We start from the raw sequence: 21274 nt of genomic DNA, 5'->3' as shown, positions 1-21274 counted from the left end.
CGAAGCGACAATAACAACAACGACTACAACGGCGAAAACGTGAAATAAATATTTGTGAACAAACATAAAAATGACTAATTAAGCACCCGCAGATGGTTTTCAAATTAATTTGAAGATAATTTATGACTGTCTCCATGATGTTTGTTGTTGTTGTTGTTTTAGGCATAAATAACAAATCCAACAACTCTTTTTTTCTTCTGTCCCATAGCCGTTTCAAAAAGAAAAACTGCTCATCTTCATCAAGATATATCTTAACTTAGGAAGAGCAAATGGTCGAGAGGGGGGGGAGGGAGAGAGAGGGAGCCAGAGACATAAATTAAAAGGATTTCCTGGGGTTTAAGGAATGCCATGCATGTTTCAAATGATTGGGGAGTTTAATTTTGTTTAAAGTTATGGGAATTAAGGTGACATGACAGGGAGAGAGGGGGAAGGAGGGCAGAAAGGGGGGTGGGGGGTAGGAATGTCATTCCTAACATAAATTTATTAAATGAAATAAATATAATTTGAAAATATTTTTGAAACTTAAAAGATTATGTTAAAGACGAAGGATCAATTGCTGCTGTAGGATTGCCAGATTGATGTTTTATGGTGAGGTCCAAACGCTTTGAAATTCTAGGAGAATTTAAAATAACTTCTGGGGAGGATGATTTAAAATAACTTCAGGAAAATTTTTTTTTTTTAAATCCACGTTGTTATAAATTCAAGGAAAAATATTTGAAAAAAAACCACTTTGATATAAATTGAAGAAATTTTTTTTTTTTAAAAAATCCATAAAAATTCAAGAAAAAATATTTTTAAAAAATCGAAGTTGATAACTGACCTTTAAAAAATGTTTTTAAAAAAATTACAAAAATCTACGTTTATAATTGATTTTAAACAATATTTTTAAAAAATCTACATCTGTCATACTCTTAATTTTTTTAAAAAGATATTTATGACCGTCATAGTCTTTAAAAATATTTTTTAAAAAATCCTTATTGGTAATTGATCTTCAAAAATATTTATTACAAAATCTACATTGTTAACTGACCTTCAAAAAATATTTTTGTTTAAAAAGTCATAGTCTTAAAAATCTTCGTCAGTCATAGTCTTTTAAAAAATATTTTTAAAAAATTCTCGTCAGTCATAGTCTTTCAAAAAAAGATGTTTAAAAAAATCAACGTCTTTCAAGTCTTTCAAAAAATATTTTTTTTAATATATACATCTGTCTTACTCTTTAAAAAATATTTTTTAAAAAAATCCACGTCTGATAATTGATCTACAAAAAAATATTTTTTACAAAAATCCACGTCTGATAATTGATCTTCAAATGAATATTTGTAAAAAATCCACATCTGTCATAGTCTTCAAAAAAATATTTTTTAAAAAATCCACGTTGATAATTGCTCTTCAAAAAATATTTTTAAAAAAATCCACGTTGATAATTGCTCTTCAAAAAAATATTTTTAAAACAATCCATTTCTCTCATAGTCTTTAAAAATGTTTTTTTTTATTTTTTAAATCCACATCTGTCATAGTCTTTCAAAAAAATATTTTTTAAAAATCCACGTCTGCCAGAGTCTTTTAAAAAAGTATTTTTAAAAAATCGACGTCTTTCATAGTCTTTCAAAAAAAATATTTTTAAAAAATCGACGTCTGTCATGGTATTTCAAAAAGATTGGATTTAATTTTATGGAATTGGATTAAAAAAAAATATTTCAAAAAATCCACATCGGTCAAAGTCTTGAAAAATATATTTTTTAAAAAATCTTCGTCTGTCGCAGACTTTAAAAAATATATTTTTTTTAAATCCAATACTGTCATAGTCTTGAAAAAAATATTTTTTTTTAAATCCACGTCTGTCAAAGTCTTGAAAAATATTTTTTTAAAAAATCTTCGTCTATCGCAGACTTTAAAAAATATTTTTTAAAAAATCTACAGCCGTCATAGTTTAAAAGAAAATATTTTTAAAAAATACACGTCTGTAATAATTAAAAAAAATATTTTAAAAAAATCCTCGTCTGTCTTAGGCTTCCAAAAAAAATATTTTTAAAATATACACGTCCGTAATAATTAAAAAAATATATATTTTTAAAAAATCCACATCAGTCATAGACTTTCAAAAAAATATTTTCAAAAAATCCGCATCAGTCTTAGTTTTTAAAAAATATTTTTTAAAGAAAACCACATCTGCAATAGTCTTTCAGAAAATATTTTTAAAAAATCGACGTCTGTCATAGTCTTTCAAAAAAATATTTTTAAAAAATCCACGTCAGTCATAATTTTTAACAAATATTTAAAAAAATAAAATCAACGTCTCTCATAGTTTTTCAAAAAAATATTTTTAAAAAATCCACGTCTGTCGTAATCTTTCTAAAAATTATTTTTAAAAAATCCACTTCTGTCATAGTCTTTCAAAAAAATATTTTTAAAAAAATCCCCATCTGTCATAGTCTTTCAAAAAAATATTTTTAAAAAATCCACGTTTTAAAAAGGATATTTTTTTAAAAATCCACTTCAATTGGACTTCTTGGAAAAATATATATTTTTTAAATCTCTATTTATAAGAGGCTCTAAAATAATATTTTTAAGAGAATAAAAAATTGTATACCCCCTTTAAAAATATCTAAAAACCTTTAGTAAAATTTTGAAAAAAAACTCTTCAAAATTTATATTTTAATCTTGAATATTCATGATTATTGGAGACAAAATGTCGTTCCTCATTTCCCCTCCCAAAAAACCAAAAATCAAAGAATCCAACAGCAGCAGTCGCAGCAGCTCCCAACAATATCAAAAAACAAAACCAATAGTTATCTTTCTTACATACAACAACAATGGAATTCCAAATACTGTTCTTGTTGTTGTACACCGCAGGAAGGGTAGGGAAAAAAGTCTTTTGTTGTTGGCCGATTTCTTTACATTACATTTTTAGCTTTCGCCTTCGTGCAATGTGTGTGCGCTCTGATCGAAACATAATTAATTTCTGTTTGTTTTTGTTAAACATGGCTGGTTGGCTGGTGGCTTGTTTGTGCTCCCCCTCCCCCCTACTTTTCATTTTGCAGCCCAAAAAAGCTGTCCCCCCAACTCCCCTGCTCCCTTACTTTGTTTTGGTTATATTCTACATCTGGGGTTTGCTAAGGCTCAAAGAAAGAATGAAAAAAGCGGGCCGTTTGGAAATGATACGTTGCCTTATTTGCTTTACTGTCTTCAGGGGGGCAAATGTTCTGGGGAGGAGGAGTAGAGGAGGGAGGGGTAGGTGATTGTTTGTGTAAATTTTCATCTTGTTAATTTTGTTCGATTTCTTTGTTGTTGATTTTTTGTTTTTGGTATTTTAAAGTTAAGATTTTGATTTGGCATTCTCAAACTGCTGCTGCTGCATCCCCATGCAAAATCGATTGATTCCAATTTTTTTTGTTAATTTTTAGGTGGTCCACCAAATACATATTCATTATAGTCTTGTTGGTTTTCTTGATTGCTGGTGTTGCAGTTTTTTGTGTTTTTTTTTTTTTGCATTCCCCGACAAATAAGGCCGAGGGAAATAATAAATTTTCATGTTGTCAAAAGGCCATAAATTAAACATTTTTAAGTGGAAGGAGAAGCAAAAGCAAAGAAAGATATTGAAAAGTCAAAGAAATATTGCCTTTTGGAATAAAAAAATTGCACAAAATGTGAGTTTTTGAATTATTGAGCAAAAATGGCGCCCAACGTGGGGGGCTCGAATGGTCTTATTAATTTTGAAAATGCATTTAAAACTCTATATAGCGGGGTGGACAGTCTGCACAAAATATGAAAAAAATCGGAAAAATTAAAAAATCTGAAAAATGGCGCCCAACGACCCCGGCCCCAACAACAAATCAAATGATTTCATTTATTTTGAAAATAAATTCCAAACTCCATATAGAGTAGTGGACAGACTGCACAAGAGACGGAATCAATTGCAAAAATTAAAAGAAAATCTGAAAAATATTTTTTTTCCAAATTTATAGATTGGCGCCTAACGTAGGGCACACGAAAATATTTAAAAAAAAATTAAAAAGTCTGAAAAATACTTGTGGTATCATTTTTAGTTTTTTATGTTGGAGTATTTTTCTTTTTTTTGTGGATACTTGATTTTTTGTAATTATTGGATAAAAATGGCGCCCAACGTAGCGGCACAATTTAAGCAATACTCTATTTTGTTTTTGCAAAAAAAATCCCTATTCAAATGAATGTTTAAGAAAAGACAAAATGGATCAATGGAGGTCAGCTTTTAAAAATAGAAATATTTTTAATGTTTTAAAAATGGCGACCAACATTTACTTGGCAATGGCGCCCAACGTGGAGCCAAACTGATCATTTCAAAATAATATCTCAGACTACTGGAGAAAGTTTTAGGGGAAATTAGGTCCGAAATAGTGGCATACACATACATAATATTTATTAATATTAATATTTAATATTTATTTCAATACAAAATTATTAGAATTTTCAGCAAAAAAAAAAATATTTAAAAAAAATTTAAACAATTAAAAAAAAAATAAAAAAAATTAAAAACCAAATAAAAAATATGATGAGACAGGTTTTATTGAAATTCTTATGGATCTCATTTAAAAAAATCAAATTTATTTAATATTTACTTAACAGTGGCGCCCAACATGGGGCCAAACTGACAATTTTAAAATAATATCTCAGACTAATAGAGAAAGATTTAGGAGAAATTAGGGCCTCAATAGTGGCATACACATATATAATGTTTATTTCAATAAACATTTTTTAGAATTTTCAGCAAAAAAAAAATACATTTAAAAAAATTTAAAAAAATATAAAAAAAAGGAATAAAAAAAATTGAAAATAAAATAAATAAATAAAAAAATATGGTGAGACAGGTTTTTATTGAAATTCTTATGGATCTCATTTAAAAAATTCGAATTTATTTAATATTTACTTAACAGTGGCGCCCAATGTGGGGCACAATTTGACCACAAAAATTACGTTTTAGTTTATGTGGGACAAACACTATTCAAATTGCAAAGTATCTAAACTAGAAAATGGCTTTAAAATTATTTTTTAAAATAAAGAATTTAATTTGAAAAAATATAAAATTGGCGTCCAACGTGGGAAAAATCCAGGCAATATTATATATTTTGTGGGTATTATATTCCATAGGGGGAAACCCAACATCAACCAAAAATCATGGTTTTAAAGTTGGGGATTAAGAATTTAATTTTAAAATATAAAAGTGGCGCCCAACGTGGGGAACAATCCAGGTAATATTGCATATTTTGTTGGTATTATATTCTAGAGTGTATTCGGGTGTGGAAAACCAAATATTACTCAAAAAATCATGGCTATGAAGTTGGGGATTAGAGATTTAATTGCAAAATATTAAATTGGCGCCCAACGTGGGGAAAAATCCAGGCAATACTATATATATTTTATTGGTATTATATTCCAGAGAGGAAACCCAAATATAACACGAAAAATTATGGCTTTCAAGTTGGGGATTAAGAATTTAATTTTAAAATATATAAAATTGGCGCCCAAGGTGGGGAACAATCCGGGCAATCCTAGGTTTATATTTCGTTAGATTTATGTCCTAGAGAGGAAAACCAAATATTAGACGAAAAATTATGGCTTTCAAGTTGGGGATTAAAGATTTAATTTAAAAAATATAAAATTGGCGCCCAACGTGGGAAACAATCCTGGCAATATTACATATTTTGTGGGTATTGCATTCCTGAGGTGAAAAACAATATATAACACGAAAAATATCATGGCTTTAAAATTGGGAATTAAGGATTTAATTTAGCAACATAAAATTGGCGCCCAACGTGGGGAAAAATCCAGATAATATTATATGTTTTATTGGTATTATATTCTAGAGAGGAAAACCAAATATTACACGAAAAATCATGGATTTTAAGTTTGGGATTAAGAATTTAATTTTAAAATATAAAATTGGCGCCCAACGTGGGGAAAAATCCAGATAATATTATATATTTTATTGATATTATATTTTAGAATAGAAAACCAAATATGACACAAAAAATCATGACTTTCAAGTTGGGGATTCAGAATTTAATTTTAAAATATATAAAATTGGCGCCCAACGTGGGGAACAATCCCGGCAATATTATATATATTTCGTTGGATTTATTTTCTAGAGTGGAAAATCAAATATTACACGAAAAATCATGGCTATGAAGATGGGTATTCGATTTTTAATTTTAAAATACAAAATTGGCGCCCAAGGAGGGGTAATTTTAGTATGTATTCGTTATAAAATTTCGATATTATTACAAAATATCTTGCGTGAGGATTGTCAATTAGAATTAAAAACAATATTCATTGATAATTGTGAAGCATTTTAGCCATTTGAGGAACCCATGCAAAAAATGGCGCCCAACGTGGGGCAAATATTAATTATGTTAATTAATAATATAAAATAAGTTTCTGTTTTTAATACTTTAAATTAAATTTTGCAAGTTGATACATATATGTCTTTCAACGTCCACACGTGAGGAAAGGCGACCAATGCGGGACAAAAATTGAAAAAAAAAAATTTTTAAGTTTTAAAAAAATTAATTTTTTATTTTTTTTTATTTATTTATTTATTTATCTTTTTTTTTTTTTTTTTTTTTTTTTTAAACTAAAAAATTACTTTCAACACCCAAACTTGAGGTTCCGCAGCCTCAAAAAAATAGATTTTAAGAAATATCTGCATTTCCTCTCTCCACTTCCTTGTTAGTTTCATGCCGTTTGTGCCCATATTAGCTCCGATGTAGTCCCTAAGAATACCAACAAAAAAAAACTCAAAGATTCTTTATTTGATTGCCATCTGATTGCCTGCCTTGGCTGGCAGTGTTGATTATTTTGTGTCTGTCTGCCTGCCTGTTTGCCTCTGTGCTATTCTGCCATGGCCTCACATCACATATACCCTTTGCCGTTGTTTCTGTTTTTTTTTTCTTGTGGGCTTAATTTAAATTAATGCAATGCGCTGCTCTTTTCCCCACCAGTTCAGCGCTGTGCGTGCTGTGCCTTGTATGTTTTGTTTTTTGAGATTTTTATTTAGTGAAATTTTATTTTGAAAGGATTCTGCTTCGTTTTTATTTCATTTTCGATTTTTATTTATTCCTATGCATATGCCAGGCACAGAAGAAGAATCTTGTGGTTTCTTGATGTTACTTGAGATCTGCCTAGTGTGTTCTTTTAATTAGGTTGACAATTTTAGTTTGTCGTTTTTATTTTCCGTGTTTTTTTTTTTCATTTCAGAATTATTTTTAATTTCAATGTGTTTGGCTGTTCCTTTTAAAGATTTTGGAAATGTTTTTTTTTCTTGGCTGCAGATCTTAAAGATATCATGCCAAGCGAAATGAATTTGTCTGCCTTTTTGGCTGTATGGAGGCATTGCTAATGATGCTCATTTAAAGTTTTGCGGTCTTAAGGGGTTAAATACTTGTTCGGGCCCAGACACACACAAGATTGATATCGCTCAAGTTCATTAGTCAATTATTTTGTGTGTGCTGTTTTTTTTTTCGTTTGTGGTACGGATTACAAAAGGCCTCGGTGGGGTTCATTGGGATGTCTAGAATTTGGAAATTTTAATTAGTTTGGCAAAAAATAAAAAAAAAACAGAAAAAATATAAAAAAAAAAATATATTTTTTGTAATTTTAATTTCCAAATGGCGCCCAACGTGGGGTCGCCTTTAGAAACTGTGTAAATCGCTAAAATCGTATTTACCATGGAAACATTTGACAATAAATATATATGAAATGTACGAGCTTTTTTACATAATCGGTGAATTTTTCTACTGGCGCCCAAAATGGGGTTTGTATCTATACATCAAAATTGTAATGAATTTTTGTTTTTACTAAAATATTTTCTCATTATATGTTTTTTAAAGAACATTTCAAATATATTTTAAGAAAAAATTAAAAAAATATATTTTTCGAATTTTTTATTTGAAATCTTTAATTTCCAAATGGCGCCCAACGTGAGACTACTACCAGAAACTCCATAAATCATTGAAATTATCCTAACCATGGAACTTAGTGGCAATAAATAAGAGAAATGTGAAATCTATGAATTTATTTAAAATAGTGAGTGTATTTTTCAATTGGCGCCCAACATGGGGCTTGTGTCTATTCATCTAAATTTAAATGAAATGGCCTTTTGAACAAAAAATTGAGAGCTTACTACAGAAATTTATCATTATTAATTTTTTTGAGGCACGTTAAAAATATATTTTGTAGTGGCGCCCAACGTGTGGCTCAAAGAAATATTTCTTTTTAAAAGTCAATATAACCATGCAACTTAGTGGCAATAAATAAGAACATTTGAAATTTATGAACTTATTTGTAGTAATCTGTGCATTTTTTTTAATTGGCGCCCAACGTGGATTTTTTATCTATACATAAATTTTTTTATGAAATGGAGTTTTAACTAAAAATTTGGAAATTTACTTAGAAATTTATCATCTGTTGTTTTTTAAAGCAGGTTTTAAATAATATTTTTAAGTGGCGCCCAACGTGTGGCTCAAAAAAATATTTTTCTAAATGTCAATATAACCATGGAATTTAGTGGCAATAAATAAAACAAATGGGAATTCTATGATTTTATTTAAAATATTCAGAGAATTTTTCAATTGGCGCCCAACAAGGGGCTAGCAACTATACATCAAAATTTTAATAAAAAAATGAAAATTAAAAAATGCGTCATTATTTAATTTTTTTAAAGCTCGTTCAAAATTTATTTTATAGTGGCGCCCAACGTGGAGCTCGAAGAAATATATGTTTTTAATGCTATATAATTTCAAATGGATAGCTAAAAATAAAAGGTTTAAGATCTTACTTTAGGAAGTTCTCTTTATTTTGGTTTTTAGAGTTTTTTTTAATAAAATGTAAGTGGCGCCCAACGTGAGACTCTACAAAAATATTTTTTTAAATACCTATATAATTCCAAATGAAGACAGAACACAAAACATCTAAGAATTTCCTATAGAAAACTCACAATATTTGTTCTTTTGGTAAAACTCATTTAATGAAATTCAAGTGGCGCCCAACATGGGACTCAAACATTTTTTTTTATATGTCAACATAACTTAAAATGGGAATCAGATATGTTTTCATAAGAAAATGAATGAAAAATCATACTTCATCATACAATAAAAAAAAACTTCAAATGGCGCCCAACGTGGGGCTCCAAAAAAATTATTTTAATGCCATTGAAGGACCAAATAGACATCAAAAGAATATTCAGTGCTGATGTCCATTTATTTAAACCAGATAATTAAACACTTTTTTTTGAAGCCCCACGTTGGGCGCCATTTGCAATTTTTTAATGATTTTAAAATATGTGATATTTCCATTTTCATATAAAAAAAAAAAAACTTAAAAATATACAAATCAGAATATGTTTAAATGAATAATGAGAATACCCTTTTTAAAATGGCGCCCAACGTGGGTTTGGGTTGAATTTATCGATTTTAACGTTAATTTCGGTCTCAATTGAATTCTGATAATTTTGCTATTCAAATTTATTTCCTTACAACTTTCCAAGAACCTTTATTTATCCAATATTTACCACCATTGGCCCATATTTGCTCTCTTAAAAAAGAACAAAAACAAAGGAATCTCTTAATTTGTTTACCCTGGCCAAGGCAGCACTTTAATGTAATTTCCATTGCCCCGCCTCGGTTTTTGTTAACAAATTTAAATATTTATTTGTTATGTTGACTTTACTTGTTTTGCAAAATAACAGTTAATTAAATTTTCTTTACCCAGGCCATAGCTGTTTGTTCGGGCAAATATTTGAACTGATTTTGTTGTTTTTTTTTTTCATCCTCTTCTTCTGCTGCCATACAAATATTAATTTTTGTTTCGTTTCTTCTGCGTTATCTTTTTCAGGTCTATATTTGAAACGGATTGAAATTGTAGCGGCATCGTACATTGGTTGTCACTATTATTATTATTATCAACATCTTCGGTTCGGCGTTCATTCTAGCTGGCAAATAACACTGTGGACGATTTGTTTAGTAGCAGCAGCTAAATTTTGAAATTTTTACCAAAGCTGTAAAAAATGGAAAAAATGGTGAGTAAAAATTGATTTTTTTTAATAATAATATAAAGAATTGAAATTAAAAAAATAAATGTTGGAAAAGGTTTGAAAATGGGAAAAAAAAACTTAGGTTTGATGGGAAATAGAATTATCTCATTTTGATAAATAATTTAATATCTGATGATCCTTATATGCTAGACGTATGGTGTCTTTGGCAAAATTAATCGTATAGCTACCAGCTACATTTGTACCAAACATTTTAACCCTCTGGCGGCTTGCTGTAGGGGTCTTTTTGTGGCACTTGCTATTATTTGCTGATATTTGACAGGATTTCGAATAGAGGACATATTTCGCCTTTTATACTTTGTTTTAGAGCGAAGATGTTAAAGACAAAATTGCTCTCCACCAAATTTCACTATGGGTCTCTGAACAAGTAAAATCAGTAGATGGACTATATATCCAAGAAATATCGGGGTACATTTGGATAAATATATAAAAAAGGATTTTTTAATGAAAAGTTCATTGGTCTTTGATTGGGGGCCAATTTTTACCATAAATCGACATTTTAGAGGTATGGTACAAAAAGGAAAAATACTCTCTATAAAATTTCACTATAGGTCTCTGAACAAATTAAATCAGTAGATTTACTATATATATATCAGAGAAATATCGGATCTAATTAAGATATATAAACAAAAAATGACTTTTAAAGAAAATCTCATAGGTCATCAATTGGATTGCTAATTTTGTCATAAATAGACATTTTAGAGGTATGACACCAAAAGGAAAAATATTCTCTACAAAACTTGATTATAGGTCTCAGAACAATGAAAACCAGTAAATGGACTATATATCCATGATATATCGGGTTTAATTTGGATATGTAAAGAAAAATTTATGTTTTGTAAAAATTTCTCTGTATTATGAACAGAAGGGAAATTTCGCCTCAAATTGTCATTTTGGAGGGATAGTGCCAATGGAAAAAATATTCTACATCGAATTTCACTGTAGGTCTCTAAACATAGATTAGATTATAGATTAACTATATATCAGAGAAATATCGGATCTAATTAAGATATATAAACAAGAAATGATTTTTTATGAAAATCTCATAGGCCTTCGATAGGGCGGCGAATTTTGCCATAAATAGACATTGTAGAGGTATGATATCAAAAGAAGAAATATTCTCTACAAAATTTCACTATAGGTCTCTGAACAAATGAAATCAGTAGATGGACTATATATCCCTCATATATCGGGTTCAATTTGGATATATAAAGAAAAATTTATGTTTTGTAAAAATTTCTCTGTATTTCGAACAGGAGCATAATTTCGCCTCAAATTGTCATTTTAGGGGGATGGTGTAAATGGAAAAAATATTCTGCATCGAATTCTACTATGTGTCTCAGAACAATGAGAAGCAGTAGATGGACTATATATCCATGAAATATCGGGTTAAATTTAGTTGTATAAACGAAAAACGATATTTTTGAAATTTTCATTGTTCTTTGATTAAGAGGAGATTTTATCCCTCAAATTGTGATTTTAAAGAGTTGCTGTCAATGGAAAAAATATTCCCCATCGAATTTCACTATGGGTCTTGGAACCATAGAAATCTGTAGAAATGATATATACTCATGAAATATCGGATTCAATTTAGATATATAAGCCAAAGTGTTTTTTTTATAAAATATATATTTTTACCGAAAAATATCGCCTCCAATTAAAAAATATAAATATATATATATATATTTCTTTAAATTATTATTCTTCGATTAGAGACTAAATTTTGCCCCAAATTGATATTTCGGATCAAGAGTGTCAATGGAAAAAATTTTCCCCATGAAATTCCACTAGGGGTACATTAAATCCGTGAAGTATCGGCCCATTTCGAATATATGAAATTTGGGCAATTCCTTAGTGTTTTCGACAATTAGGCGAGAAGTTGTTTGGAATTATGAATATTTCCCATTTCCATCTCCTCTATATCTTCTCCCCTTGATTTTGTTTTTAATTTTTTCCCCTCATATGGTCTTAGCGGACATTTTCAAAGTCAAGGATGTATTTTGTTGGTAATTTTTCTTTCCGAAAATAATATTCAAATATTGATTTTGAAATATTGAACATTAGACACTTAGCCTGCCGCTTGGCTTCAAAGTTCCCAAATTGAAAAAAAATGTCACCCAAAACAATTAACGTTATTCAAAATTATGCCTTCCTCCTTAGGAATTTACATAATTTCTTCACAGACCATCTCCAAAAAAAAAAAAAAATTGAAATATGAACTGTATTTATTTGAAAAGTTCCTCCCAATTGAATAATGATAGAGTGATTTTCTTTTGAAGTTTTCGGCCCCAAATAATTTATTTCAACTGGAAACAAGCCGTTACTTAAATGGCCCACAGAATAACAGAAAATAATAACGAAATCCACGGCTTAGGGCTTTATAAGGCGCCTCTTTTAGGCCATATTTAGAGAGCGGTTTCAATTTTCAGAGCTTTTGAAAATAATTTCTTGGAATTTTCTTATTTTCTCCTCTTTTCCTCTATTAAATTGGGATCGAATTACAATAATACCAAAAACATATCACACATGTGTTGCTTTTTTTTTTTTTTTGCTTACACAATGATTATGTCTATGTCAGATTGTTATGATAAGAATATATAATTAATTTACAAAAAAAAATGCGCGTTTAAATAAAGACAATGGAAAAAAGTTTACATTTTGTAAGACAAAACACCCCGCCACTGTTGATTTACAATGTTGACGATTAAGTTACAATTGAATTGTGATGTTGATGATGAAGAGGGGAGGGGATGGGGTAGGGTAGGGAGAGTGTGGGCGACGACAGACAAAACGGATGAATGTGTTGCTGTTAGCCCCCATAAAGCAAAGGCGGCGGCGGCCCACCGCCACCATCTTCGTTTGCCCGATCGAAGGTGTTAGAAAATACAAAATTGGCTTGGAATTGTTATTTAAATTTCCGCACAAAGGTAAACAATGCCAAGTGAACGAGAGGCAGAGGGGGGAAGGCAGAGAACGTGTTGACACTTGTTAATAGAATGTGTTTGAAATTTTAAATAAAATAAAAATTACAATATTTTTCTTTAGGCGTACGATCCAAACGTCGTTTTGTTGTTTGTTTTTGCTGCTGCAAAGCTAAGGTGTTACAATGGCTTCGAAATCTGTAGTTCGTTTTGGGGCTTTTGTTTAAAATACGAATATCTAAAAAGCATGTCCCCCAAATTGGTATTGTTTTATGTTGTTTATTACCATGTTAAACAACAATTTAAAATACGATTATAGTTTTGGTCAGGCTAACATATTTGGCTAACATAAAATAGGGTACAATATGTCAAGAAACTGGAATAGGAAAATAGAACCCTGTGAAGAAATGAAATTTGCCCATCAAATGGCGCCCAATATGGGGTACAACTCAAAATGACATCTTAGAAATAAATATCCTACAACCATTTTGAAGCTGTTTACATGTAAGACAAAAAATAAAGTCTTCATTAGGACTTGGAAACTCTAAACAGCTCAACCTAGCACCCATCCCATAATAAATCTGAAAATATCACACCTGCGTCTTAATTCATACTTAATGTTAGTCGAGAACAATATTTGTCCAGGCATTTTCTTAATTAATGAAATATTAAAAAAAATGGCGCCCAACGTGGATCATAATTGACAAAAAATATTATTTTTATCTTAAATTAAAAAATAATTACATACATTGGCTTATCCTTAGTAAAAATTGAATATTGCCACATATTTTCTCCATTAAAACAATAATTTCAGGGAAAATGGCGCCCAACGTAAGGCACAATTATTAAAAAATAAACACTTGCGACTGATTTCATACTTAATATTAGTCGAGCGCAATATATGTCCAGTCATCTTCTTTATTAAATAAATCTTGAGGAAAATGGCGCCCAACGTGGGTCATGATTGAGAAAAATATAAAAAATATTTACATAAATCGGGTATTTGTTAAAATTATCCTTAGTGAAAATGAAATATTTCCAAATATTTTCTCCATTAAAAAAAAATTATTTCAGGGAAATGGCGCCCAACGTAGGACTCAATTGAAAAAAAAATCAAATTTCTGTTACATAGCAAACGACATTCTTGTTCAATTTTAAAATCAGAGGGTCAAATTATTTTCTACAAAAAAAAAAACATAAGGAAAATAAAGCACAATGGCGCCCAACGTAAGGCCAAATGAGAAAATATATTTAATCTTAGCTTAAAACTGAAAATAAAGAACTATTTTTGGCTGTTTCTTATCCTTAGATCAAAAAAAAACAATTTTTACATATTTTCCCATTCAAAAAGTTATTTTAGAAAAATGGCGCCCAACGTTAGGCATAGCTAAAAACATACATTAACTACATATAATTCGAAAAAAATATGTAATAAATATTTTCATACAAATAATAATAAATTTAGATCTTTTTTAATTGTTAAAATCAAAGGTTTATTGCATTTTCTAAATTTCAAAAAAAAAAATAATAATAAACACAATGGCGCCCAACGTGAGGCCAAATGAGAAAATATATTTAATCTTAGCTATAACTAAAAATAAAGAACTGTTTTGGCTGTTTCTTATCCTAAGTCGAAAGAAAAAATATCTTTACATATTTTCCCATTAAAAAAATTATATTTAGAAAAATGGCGCCCAACGTTAGGCATAACTACAAACATATATTTCCACATATAATTCGAAAAAAATATGAAAAAAAAATACTTTCATACAAATAATAATGTATTTAGATCTCTTTTTAATGTTAAAATAAAGGTTCAAACTGTTTTCTAGATTTCAAAAAAATAATGGCGCCCAACGTGGGGTATAATCGTAAAAATCACCGTACATTTTTCTAAAAAAAAAAAATAAAAATTAAATTCATGAAGTTTAAATTGATTTTCTCTCAACAAACAATAACTATTTAGACCATTTTTTACCATTGAAAAATAATGGCGCCCAACGTGGGGTATAATTGAAAAAATTACAGTATTTCAACTTCCAAATGGGCTTTGGGTGGCTTTGTTATTGTCATTAAGTCAAATAAATGAAATTCTCTTAGCATTCTCTCTCCGTATTTCGATATTTCGAAAAGGTCTGATGGCTAAAACCCTAGATTATACATATTTTATTCCGCCGCAATTGAACTTCTCACATTGTCTGTCATCCAGTTAATCAGATTTTTCTTTATGGCCCTATTTCCATGCCCAGGCTTGTTGGCGGTTTCACTTTGATAAATAAGAACCCTTTTGGCACAAAAGGGGGCGTTTTAACAGCAAATCAAAAACCCTATAATTTTGTGATGAACATGGTCGTCTCTTCGGGCCATGTGTTGGACGATGTTGTTGCGATCAAAGATGCACGTCCTGTTGGCAACATTTTTAGCACAGAGAAGATGATGGCAAAGAGAGGAGAGAAAGGGGGAACATTGCATACCTGGTGGTATGTGTTCTCCATTCCGTTTCTTCTTCTACTTTTTTCGAGGTGTATCAGAATTTCAACAGCTACTTTTTCTTCGTGTTCTGCTCCATCTTCACCAACATTATTATCATTGCCGTTCGTGGCTGTACGTTGCAGCATATGTTGCAACAAGCTCCGACTGCAGTTATTAGCTTTGGCTTGTTTTCATTTCCAATGTGTGTAATTTTCAGATTTTTTTTTCAGTACAAAATATATTTATGTGTTTTGATTTTGGTTCTTTCTCTTCGTTTTTTTTTTTGCTGCTGCTTCTCGTTGTTTGGTTTTGCTAGATTCTGTTAATGTTATTCTTTGTTTTTATATTAAACAGCATGTGTTTTATATGTCTGTCTGTCTGCCGGGCTGGCTGGCTGGCTGTTTGTTGTTATTTTAGCTTCCAGCAATTGTTTGTTCGGATGGTCTTTCGTTTGTTCGCTCGCTCGTTCGCCAGCTCACATGTGTGATCTGCAGCAATGAAGTTTTCATTGCTTTGTTTCGGATTTTTTTCTTTCCTTAACTTGGGTAATTTTCACTTTATGCCACCAGGCAGCCAGCCAGCAAGCCATCCAGCTAGTTGATGATACTGATTCCTGGTTGTGGCTGCCTGGCTGTTCATGAAATGAGCTCCTCATATGCATGTAAAATCTGCCAGACATCATTACACCACTAGGTTTCCTCTTTTGAAATTCCAGTGCGATTGAGTGTGTGTGTGTGTTCGTGTTATGTTTTCAAGGAGTGTGGAAAAACTATTTAGTATATGCTCATAAAAACAGCGGACCCCAAATAACAAAAACAACACAACAATTCAATAGCAGCACCAACAGACACAGCAATTCGACTCGACAACTATATTGCTGCTTCTCGGCTGATGCAATTTTTTTTCGAAGGAGAAGAAGTTGGTAGTTTAATGTTCTTTGTGGAAGAAACGAGGGGTGGGAATAAAGGTAATGGGAAAAATTTTAAATTATTGCAAATTTGTGGAGGCCAATGTGGGGATATGTAAGATTCTAAATAAAATTAAATTTGACTTACATTTTTTAAGCATCGAATGATATTTTGTAAATGGCGCCCAACGTGGTGGCGATTTTTTTTACCAAAATTCACATCTGTGACGTCCAACATGGGAATATGTAAGATTTTGGCTTCAGATTCTAGATTAAATTCAATTTGAAGCACCTCTTTAATGCATCGAATAATATTTTTTTCAAATGGCGCCCAACGTGGGAGCGAGATTTTTTTTTTTGTAAAAATTAAAATTTTTGGCGGCCAACCTGGGAATATTTTAGTAAGATTTTAGCTCAAACAGAATTTAAAGTATATTTTTCCTCCCAGTTTCGGACGATTTAGGAAAATAGAATAAAATTTTGCAAATGGCGCCCAACGTGAGGGCGAGACTTTCCATACAAAATTTCATTAGTAAATAATCTGGAGTGTTTATTAAACTCAAATCACCCTAAGTTGGTCTTTTTTTATCAATTAAGACACTTGGGGTCTAAATTTTTTTATATTGGCGCCCAACGTGAGAACTCCTTTCTTCTCGCAAATTTTGAGTACCAAAATATTTTAGGAACCTAAAACTATTTGCAGTTTACTCAAAATATATTTTTCCGCCCAGTTTCGGCAGTTTTATGAAAATCGAATAAAATTTTGCAAATGGCGCCCAACGTGCGGAGCAAGATTTTTCAGGCAAAAATTCATTAGTAGATAGTATGGAGTGTTAATTAAACTCAAATCCCCCTATGTTGGTCATTTTTATCAATAAAGACACTTGGGGTCTAATATTTCTTATATTGGCGCCCAACGTGAGAACTCCTTTTTTTCACAAATTTTGGCTTCCAAAATATTTTAGGGACCTAACACAATATGAATTTCACTCAAGGTATATTTTTCAGCCCAGTTTCGGAAGTTTAGAAAAATCGAATAAAAAAAATCGAGATTTTGCAGGCAAAAATTCATTAGTAAATAGTCTGGAGTGTTAATTAAACTCAAATCGAACTAATTTGGCCATTTTTATCAATGAAGACTAATGTGAGCTAACATTTTTTGTATTGGCGCCCAACGTGAGAACTCATTTTTTTCGCAAAATTTGGACTAGCAAAATATTTTAGGGACCTAACACAATTTGAATGTCACCCGAATTTAACAAACTTTACACTTTTCCTCAAATATATTTATTTTTTCCTAAATGGCGCCCAAAGTGGATGCAGCATTTTAAAAACAGGCGATTGTAAAATTGGCAAAATAGATATAGAATATGTTTGCGAGCATAAGTAAATTTGTGTCTACGAAAATAAACAAAAATTGTTAGTATTTTACCTCAATTTAATGACAATCTTGCAGTGGCGCCCAATGTGGCTTCCAAAATATTTGCAAAATTTTATTAAAAAATATGTGCGACAGTCCTTTTTATTTACAACTTGTCATAAATACGAATTAATTTTTATTTATTGCCTCTAAATAAAAATATTTTTCTATTGGCGCCCAAAATGGATCAAGATTTGTTACAAAAATTGTTTACTGGTCTGTTAATATTGGCATTTTAATTCAACTTGTCATGAAGATAAAATGAATTTTGGTTATTTATCCAAAATTAAGTATTTTTAAAAAATGGCGCCCAACGTGGATGCCAGGATTTTTACGAAATTCGATAGAGAATATGTTTGTAAACGATAGTGATTTTTTATTTGCCAAAATTATTAAAAACAATTTTCATATTTTGCCTTAAATTAACCAATTTATTTCAGTGGCGCCCAACGTGGATGCCAAAATTTTTTGCAACTCTTTATAAAAATACGATGATCATTGTTTTTAATTTAAATATACGACAAAACCGTATTATTTTTTTTATTTATTACCTCAAAGTAATAATATTTTTTAATTGGCGCCCAAGGTGGGGACAAGAATTTTAAAATTAACAAAAACTATTTTCAATTGTGCTTTGCTAATGTAGATTTGCAATAAAATAACAAAATTAAAAATGGCGCCCAACGTGGGCCAATGTTTTCCTATAAAAAGCTCATATTTGAAAGAATGGTAGGAATGTTCCATAGTTTGAATGTAATGTATAATGTAGACAACCTGTGTATATGAGTGTAAAGTTCACTTGATGATTTTCATCGTATCTTAAACTATGCCCTACATTGGGCGCCATTCTCTATAATTTTTATAATTTTTTACAATTTTAATATAGAGAACTAGCTGGGATCATGTGACGAAAAGAAATTCTATCATATCAAGTGATATTCCCTCCCCTCTGAATTTTTATGTCTAAAATTAAGTCCCACGTTGGGCGCCACTTCACATTGTTTATACAATTTTAGCAAAATGTAAATGAAAATATGTCGGATAATGTTGTAGAATTTAGTCCCATGTTGATTTGTTAAGTTACTTACATATTTAACAATACGACCCACGTTGGGCGCCATTTTCGAAAAAAATTGCAGTTTTTAAATGGAAAGTTTAGTTATGTTTTGTGTGAAATCTCTACAACAATAGGGCTCACCTTGGACGTCATTTTCGAACGAGTGGCAAGATTATGCTCTTATGGAAATTTTTGTTATTTCTTTGTGAAAAAGTCCCACGTTGGGCGCCATTTTCAGGTAACAAGATTATTATTATTTTTTTTTTTTTTTTTGAAAAATAGCTATTATTTGTTTAAATTATTTATTTAATTTAAATCCCTGTTGGGAAACTTTCCCTAATTTTTGTCTGCATTTTCCTTAAATTTACATACCTCCCTCTCTCCTCACTGCACTGGCCTCTCATACACACGCATATATATCTTTGCCAGTTAAACAGCAGCAGGCCTACAAAGTAATTTACGTTTTTCACCCATCATCAGCAATCGATGAACTTATTTAAAAAACATGCCAGAATGAAAAAAAATCCAACAACAACACAACAGCATTCTATGCCCGAAAAAAGTGAATTGTTAACGTTTTGTTGCATGGATTTGTTTTTTCTTGCCTGGTGAGTGAAACACATTTATTTAACAAAAAAGAAAAACAAATCGAAAAAATCCCTTGTTTGGCTTTCCTGTTTATTATGTTTATTTTTGGAGTTTTGTGTAATTTTTTCTGTTTTTTTTTTTTCGAAGCAATAGTTTATATTGCCAATGGATTTGTTTCCTCTTTAAAAATGATACAAACAATGATTTAATGTAAGAGGGGCAAAAAAATGAATCTTAATATGCAGGAATTTTTCCCTATTTAAAAAAATAGGGAAAATAATTTTTTTAATTTTTTTCCAAAAAAAAACTGTTAGCCGAGCCAACCAGTCGGTCTATGTTTATTTGTCTGCTTGCTTTTTTATGAGTATTTTTTTTACTATTTTTGCCCAGACACATACTCATTTTGCCACATTATTGTTTTTTATTGTCTTTGTCGAGATTTTTTTGTGGGAGAACATAAAATCAGTTTTTATAGCCAGGTTTTCTGTTGTTGAAAATTAAACAGATTTTGTGTTTATGTCCTTTGGGATTTGTAGTCTCCCCTCTTTTTTGGTTGGGATTTATTTGTAAGTCATTGCCGTTAAACGGGAATGATAATAATAACATTTCGTAAGCTGCTAACTGGTGAAGGGATTAATTAAATAACCAAAAAATGGCGCCCAATGTGGGGTAATAGATTTTATTGCAAAAAAAAATGGAATATTTTCGACTTATAGAAGACAGTTTTGGGTAAATTTAAGCCATATTTTCAAATGGCGTCCAACGTGGGTATGAAATTATGAGATTGTTTGCGGCTGTAACAGCTGACTTAAAATATTTGTAAAAATTTAAACATTTTTGATAACTTTGAAATAAATCCAGATTTTCTTAAATTGCGCCCAACGTAAAGACGATATTTTTTAGGAAAATAAGTAATTTTTTTTCTTTTTTGTTGAGATAAAATATTCATATTTTTGTAAAAAAAAAATATTTGTTTTTTTTTTTTATTTTTTGAAAACTTATTTTTTATTTTTGCAACCTCAAAACCTTGGGAAAATTGACTTAAACTACTTTCCATAGTGCTAGCTAAGTTAGATTTTTTATATAAATATATTATATATATATTTTTTTCTAATTATTTGCCTCACATTAATGTATTTTCTCAAGTGGCGCCCAACGGGGGACCAAGTGTACTTTTTTTTAAATATGAATAAGAACACCCTAATAAGTGTTTGTTACATTGTATATAACTATATAACTTATTTAAATATTTTTGGTTATCTACTTGAATTGGAACCCTTATTGATAAAAATAATTCAAAATGGCGCCCAACATGGGTCACCAGTATCCCAAAAAATGCTTATATTTCAAAGAAAACGCCAGGAATATTTTCTGAATTGTGTATTATGTCTACTATAGTCGTTTAGAGTGTGAGTATGAAGTTCGTATGATGCTTTTAGACATCTCGCAAAATATGCCCCACGTTGGGCGCCATTCTTTGTTAGTTTTGCCATTTTACACATTTTCAATGTAGAAATAATTGGTATCACCTAATGGAATGGAATTCTATTGTATTGCATATGAGTAGTCTTTGATTTTTTTGTTACGATAACGAAAAATTATGTCCCTCGTTGGACGCCACTTTACATTTTTTTGTAGAATTTAAAATTGTTTTTAAATGAAAACAATTAGAAACATGCTATGGAATGGAAAACTATTTTATTTTGGTGAAAATCCCTACATATTTAACAACAAGACCCATCTTAGGCGCCAATTTTAAACTGGGGGTTGGCCATGTAACATTTTTGAAATTATTTGTAGCGCCCAAAGTGGGGATTTTTAGGATTTT

The 21274-nt window shown here is 30.2% G+C and overlaps 1 protein-coding gene across 1 annotated transcript in view; it reads left to right on the top strand.

The window, feature by feature from the left end:
* Nucleotides 1-21274, top strand: part of LOC101897391 (frizzled-2) — an 87965-nt gene that overhangs the window by 28137 nt on the left and 38554 nt on the right. The window contains exon 2 of the mRNA XM_059121100.1: nucleotides 9865-10048. The gene's annotated coding sequence lies outside the window, so the exon portion shown is untranslated. The remainder of the gene's footprint in view (nucleotides 1-9864; nucleotides 10049-21274) is intronic.

The sequence above is a fragment of the Musca domestica genome, unplaced genomic scaffold (genome assembly GCF_030504385.1).
Source record: "Musca domestica strain aabys unplaced genomic scaffold, Musca_domestica.polishedcontigs.V.1.1 189, whole genome shotgun sequence".
NCBI classification, from domain to species: Eukaryota; Metazoa; Arthropoda; class Insecta; order Diptera; family Muscidae; genus Musca; species Musca domestica.
The sequence above is the reverse complement of the archived record's forward strand: the minus strand, read 5'-3'. Positions and strand labels throughout refer to the sequence as shown.